Source organism: Natrix helvetica, assembly GCF_964273705.1.
Source record: "Natrix helvetica genome assembly, chromosome: 1".
Taxonomy (NCBI): domain Eukaryota; kingdom Metazoa; phylum Chordata; class Lepidosauria; order Squamata; family Natricidae; genus Natrix; species Natrix helvetica.
In genome coordinates this window covers 30,444,932-30,451,964 of record NC_138548.1, presented here as the reverse complement: position 1 = coordinate 30,451,964, position 7,033 = coordinate 30,444,932, and positions in this window count along the sequence as shown.

The following is a 7,033-nucleotide window of genomic DNA, read 5'->3' as shown; positions in this document are numbered from 1 at the left end:
ATGAGTGAAAAAATCCAGCCATAAAAGCATCGTAGACATATCTAAATATCACCAGTGTTCATTAATAAAACCAGAGAACTTCAACTGATGGGATCTCTGATCCACCCTTTGCTTTGACCAAAGTCCTCACTTTAAGTCTCAGGGAAACTTGTGAACAAGGTCTATGGGAAGCTTCATGAAGGTTCAAGATGGTAATTTAACTAGCTAGCATCTTGTTATTGTAAGCCATCCAAACACTTCAGTAATAAGATGGGTATCATATAAATTAAACAAACAAACAAACTCATTCCTATGCCATCCCCATTCAATTCTATTTCTCCAATATTTCTGCCCTTGGCCAGTGAGCTGAAAAGTATCATGACATGTAACATGTCGTACATAGGATCTTCAGAAAGAAACAAAAATGGAACAGATTTACATTCAGATCTTTTGATAGATATAATTCGGAACTAAAGTGCAAAGTACAATGAAGCCATGATATATAATCACGACCATCATTTCCGATGAGAAATGTAATAATTTATCTGTTATGACCTTTTTTTTAAAAAAAATCATGTTTTACTCTGAAAAGTGGAACATTTTTCTAAAAAAAAATGATCATAAGCCAGTGCATTTAAAATTTATTTAATACATGCCAGAAAATTGGTGATAAGATCCCTCCTGAGAATATTTCTTCCGCTTACAGGGAGATGATAGCATTATTGGGCCTGGAAAGAAGTGACTTTTTGCAACTAGAAATGAACCAGATCACCAACATATTTTTTTAATATCAGCTTTTCATAGTCTAGTACAGTGTTTCTCAACCTTGTCAACTTGAAGATGTCTGGACTTCAACTCCCAGAATTCCCCAGCCAGTGAATGCTGGCTGGGGAATTCTGGGAGTTGAAGTCCAGACATCTTCAAGTTGACAAGGTTGAGAAACACTGATCTAGTACATTCCAGATGTGCTGAATCATAATACTTAAACTGCTTGGTCATTATGATAAAGGTAGTCCGGTGCATACAGAAGCCACCCTGGGCAGGTAATAAATTAGTTTATTTCTGCATCAAGACCAAAGTTGGATAACGTCTTCTGTAGCCCTGAAGTAGCTTTCAAAGCTTTCCTTCCCCCCCCAAGTTTTATTTATTTTATTTATATAATATCCAATTTTCATTGAACAGTGTGTGTTCTGCATACAATTGTGCTTATAAGCATATTATACATTTTTGTTGCTATAATTCCTTGTCATCATATTAATAATGTAATTACATAATAATATTATAACATTGATATTTAACATTTAACATCATCTTCTTTAACAACTCTCCTCTTTACCATCTCCTCTAACTCCTTTCCAACTTCTATTATTTAGCCATTGATAAAATATGTCCCATATCAAAAAGCATTCCATTTCTTCTTTATCCTTAACAGCAAGTGTTAATGTATCCATTTCTGCACAGTCTAAACTTTTCTTGACCACATTCCCCTCAGATGGGATCTCACCATCTTTCCATTGTTGCACAAATACAATTCTAGTTGCAGTTAAGATATGCAAGATCAAGTATGTGGTCTTTTTATCATATGTTTCAGGTAGAATGCCCAACAAAAATACCCCTGGTTTCAAATCGATATGTTATTTTGTCATTTTTTTCAGCCATGTATATATTTTTGTCCAATATTTTCTTGCTTTCAAAGCTTTCCTATTCAGCCTGCTGAATCTAAATAGTTTCAATTCAGAACTAACCTACCCTAGTAGACAAGATTCAGAAGTTAGGGATAGACCCAGGGAGGCAGGTTGTGGAGAGATACTAGACTTGGTGAAGAGTTAAGGCTACTGTGAGGAGCAGAACTTTGGGAATTTAAACAGGATCAGATACCGCACATATTAATATCCTCCACCCCCTGTAGGGTAACTTAAAAGAAGCTAAATATATAAAAAAATGTTCCTGCTAGTTCAAACCAATATTCCACATCCTATGACACAGCTGGCATAGATAGTGAGATTCTTGTTTGTTCTTCTTCAGAGAAAAACCAGGATTTCTCACTAATCTGATTTGGACTATTTTGCTCATCTCCCCCTCTCTTCCACTGGTATCAACAAAATCTTAATAAAGGTGATGTTTATGTTTGTAATTGAGGTAGATCCAATGCCACAACTTTTCTCCATTCCCAACTCTATTTTGTTTTGTTTTCCATAGAAGAAGGCTTCCACTTTGCACCTCGGTGGCCCATTGCCTCTATCTCTACATGATCTGAAGTCCCTCCGTACATTTTTAACTAGGAAAACGCCACCATCGCCCTCTTTCCCCGCGAGTGTTAGGGATCAAAGATAACATTCTTTTCTGTCTAGTACACTTAGTGGACATGCCTCCCCGACGGTGAGATGAAAGGGACTCACTAAACTGTTGCCATTTTGCAACATCTGCTATAATTCCCCTAAATCCAGATTTGTCTGACACTCAGAGCACTCCTGATCTTACATCATGACCATGTGACAGTGTGAGGCCAGTCGTATCAAACTCAGAAAGACGGCAGCTCCAGGCTATGGCTGGAGGAAAGGAAAATGATTCTCTCTCCCTCTTTTTGCTTTTTTGCCCTGGGCCAAATACTTGTAGCAAAGTAGTATTCAACTGGCAAGTTTAAATCTTTCTTCAGAAAGGGTATCTGGAACATATGTGAGGTGCCTTTGTCAAGCGGGCAAAACAAAACAAAACAAAAAAGATTTGAGCAGCACATAAGCAAATGACCTGTTCTCAAAATACAAAGCCCTGTGTCCCAATTAATTACAGCTAAGAAGTCCTGATATATGCAGAAGAAAATGTGCCCTCAATCCTTAACTCTGTCCTACATTCTGAAAATAGCCCTCATGTTGCTAACAACGGTCGCTCCCCGCAAAAATGAAAGATGTTTTAAAAATGGCTATGGTTGATGTCACAAAGGATCTTATATTGATTTGCAGAAAGTATGCAAGTTGCCCAGCCATAGAAGGAATAGTGAAAAAAAGAGAAGGAAAGAGAACAGCTCTCTGCATCAGGGAAGCAAAATAAGAGAGACTGGGGTGGGAGTGTAGACCCACAATGGTGGTAAATCCTCTTTGGATTGTCTGTGACTCCAGAATGGGAAGGGTCACTGCCACAATGGAGCCATTGTTCTCTAGTCAGAATGAAATGAGGCACTGGATGGCACCAAGGCCATCCTGTTGTCATGGTGGAAAGTCACCTCTTCTCTTTTTTTTTCAGATAAAAAACGCATGAAGGCTGGACAGGCACGTATAATGCTAGCTTCTGAAACATCCGTTAAAGCATTTGGAGCAGAGCTCATTTATGTTTGTATTCATATATGGTGTTCTTAATGTGTTTCCTAAAAATCCAAGCTACAACAAAACATGGAAGTGAAGTATTTCTGATGGAAACTCTAACATTTTCTATCTTCTTCTGCTTTTCCACCCTTTGTTTAAGTAACGATTGAGTAGAGATTTCAGCCCTGCCAGATTGATCTTCATTTCCCATGATTTCTCAGGAATAAAAAGAGCAGGTACAAGGCTATCTGTATTGCTAATATGGCATTTAGGCAAGGAATTATTAACTTAATACTCCTTAAATAGACAGGGCACAAGATTTCCAACTCCTAAAAGGAAACCCTACTTGCAGGGAAGAAGAAAACTGATGCTGAAATTAATGGTTGATAGGGAGAATCCTATTTTTTATTTGCATTTTCGGAACATATGCAATATTAAAATAAGTCATGTACCCTTCAAAACCTATGTATTTATTGTGACTTCTAGCATTCCAATGAATACATTAAGCATTATGTTATTTTTAAATAGAAAAATTGGTATTAAAATAAAATACTAACTACTAACAGCATATTTAAAAAACCATTTTAATGCCTTTTAAGGGGCTAATAACACAATACATCTCCTCAGTTTTCTTTATTGAGAGGGTATTGTCAAAAGCCGGGAGATTCAACCCTGTTGCAACATGGGGAAGATTTAAGGATACTTCTTCATGTATGTTTTGATATATTGTCATAAATCTTGAATGTTGATATGAGCAGGCTATCACGTCAATAATGTACTGTATATAACTAGAAACAATCAATGACTCATTGATAAGTAATTAAAGCAGATCATCTCTTATAAATATATTTATGTTTTAATATATATGAAAAAATAGAATTAACTTAGCCTACAAAGCAGTGGCTATAAATGGTGGAGGATCAAGGTCTGAGGTATCGGGAAACAATGAAATTCTTGCTGATATGCTATGGTGAATGCTGATGTTTCTGCAGTGATGAAACGGCATCAGGATAAGACATTATTTACCAAGGCTGACCAAACGGATTTACCTGTGCTATCTTTCAAGTCAAATCCCAGGAAAAAATAGTGATTGAAAATCCCAATAATACCCATGGCAATGCCCCAACATCTCCCCCAAAACTCTGTGTCTTTGTTCCATCTTTGGTGGCCATCACTTCTCCATAATGTTAAATGCCACCCCTGCCACCAAACATTTTCCTGTCCCTAATCTGCATGAACAGTTTGGGTCAATCCTTCCCCATCTTCCTTAAAACTTATGGAACATCTGGGAAAGATAGAAAATAGAGATCTCACTCCAGGGCATATGCAGAAGTCAGCAGGGGTTTGGGAGGTCTCCTCTGTATTAAAGGTAAAGGTTCCCCTCGTATATATGTGCTAGTTGTTCCCGACTTTAGGGAGCAGTGCTCATCTCCGTTTCAAAGTTGAAGAGCCAGCACTGTCTGAAGACATCTCTGTGGTCATGTGGCAAGCATGACTAAACACCGAAGGCGCACCAAACACTGTTACCTTCCCACCAAAGGTGGTCCCTATTTTTCTACTTGCATTTTTACATGCTTTCTAACTGCTAGGTTGGCAGAAGCTGAGACAAGTAACAGGAGCTCACTAGGGCACTAGGGATTCGAACCGGTGAACTGACAACCTTTTTGATAGACAAGTTACAGGGATTAGGCTGTAGTTACTGTGTTTGAGTTCTTCTAGGGTTGCTGAGGATTCTCTTTCCAACTGGTGTTCTCTAGAAAATTTCAGAGAAAGCTGGAGAAAGAATCCAAAGAAATATTTACGCAATGCAAAATATTGCAAGCAGGATTTTGGTTTGAGAAGGCCTGGGGTAGTCATATCCCAAATACTAATGTGAGTCTATTCTCCATTGTGGAAATACAAGAGCCGGACCTTACTTGCTTTAGTTCACCCTGGGTATGGCTACCACAGACTTGAGACTTTAGGGAAACAGAATAGAAAGGAAGAAAGGAATTTTTAAAAAATCCTTTTCCCAAGAGTAGCTTTTTTCTACCAAAATTATATATATGGTCAAATCCTGCAATTATTTTGAAATATTTTTGCAAGTCACACTTCCATGGCGGCCTTTGTTTCTCGGGTTTTAGCTGGGCCCTCCCCCTTGCCTTTGAAAGAAACCCTCGATAGTCTTCCTAAAATTGGCTCTCTCATGATTTTGTTTGGTGAGCCCTCTCTGGTGCTCTTTTCCTGAAATACTTTTCCTGGTAGATAGCGCAAAAGGGAGGTGGCGATAGTGGCAGTGATAATGGGGCTCCTGTCAAATTGATTATGTGAAGGCTCATTGGAGAAAGCAACTAGAGATGAAAATCTGCATATGCATGGCAGAAGGGTGTCTGATCTTGGGTAAGTTCTGAAAGGCAAAAGACGTTGAAACCATCCAAGTTGTTCAAGAAAGATGGGAGGACGGGAAGAGCAGACTGCCCTCCAACAAATGTCCCACTAGTTGTTGAGCCTTATAAATATCCTTCAGGCTGACGGTGGCTAGAGCCACTTCAGTGAAGTACCTGTCAGTATGTTAATGATAAATCTTGTATTTCGAGGGTGGGGAGGGGGGGGATGCAGCCTCAGCTAAATAAAACAAAAAAATCATTATGTGCCAGTGCTTGACATACAAGGCCATCTATTCAGGTTTTGAGCTATTTGAAGAGGGAGGGGGAAAAAAAGGATAGATGTTAATCGCCATGAACTTATTACTTTATTTTTTTTTAAAAAAAAGATAGCATTAAAAAGCACGCTATTCCTTTTCAGACAAGAAATAAAAATAAGGCAAGGCTGGAAAAACGTGATCATTACGGTATCCATTAATAGCCAATATGATGGGGATATTGTGGGTCAGATCATGATCGGCCTTAAGCCGTTTCTCAGGAGAGAAATGTTATGAATGCTCAGACGTTATTTTTGTACTCTATGGGGCCCCCCCGGACCCGCAGCAATCTTTTCTGGGAAAGCGAGGTAAGTTACCTATGGTGAAGATGAATGGAATAGGAAAACAAAAATGGCACTTGGCAATCTGACATAGTGATAATAAGCTAATTGATAGGAAGATGACTGCCAGAGCTGTTTTGCACCTGTTTTGTAAATAGCCTACATCTACCATGCCTGCATCTTAAATATGTTATTATCCTTCTAATTCATTATTTGCTATTCATAGAATCATGATACATGTATGTATATGTGCAGGTATATGTATGTGTGCAGATGTGTAAGTAGGCCAGAAACATTTATTGTAGTAGAGTAGAGTAGAGTAGAGTAGAGTAGAATAGAATAGAATAGAGTTGGAAGGGACCTTGGAGGTCTTCTAGTTCAACCCCAAAAGTCACAGAAGGTCCACAAAAGTCTTGTTGGTACCTCTATCTTTCTGAGAACTTTGTTAAGAAATAAAATTGGGATAATTTGGCCAGTTTCAAACATGGGTAAGAAGTTGAAATCAACCAGTGTTTCATTGGCGGAAGAAGTAAGTACTTGCAGCAAGGCAATCTGAATTCTGTTTTCTCTCTAGCTGAAAACTGATGGTAGTCATGTATGAACTATGCAAATCGCATATTGTCTCTAGTATTATGGAAAAAGAACAAGAAGTGATGGGAAATGCCTAATGTCCATAGTGTTCTATGTTTCACTTTAAAAGGACTAGAAATTATAACTATAGGGTTAAACTGAACCATGGTGGCGCAGTGGTTAGAATGTAGTATTGCAGGGTTACTCTACCCATAGCCAGGGGC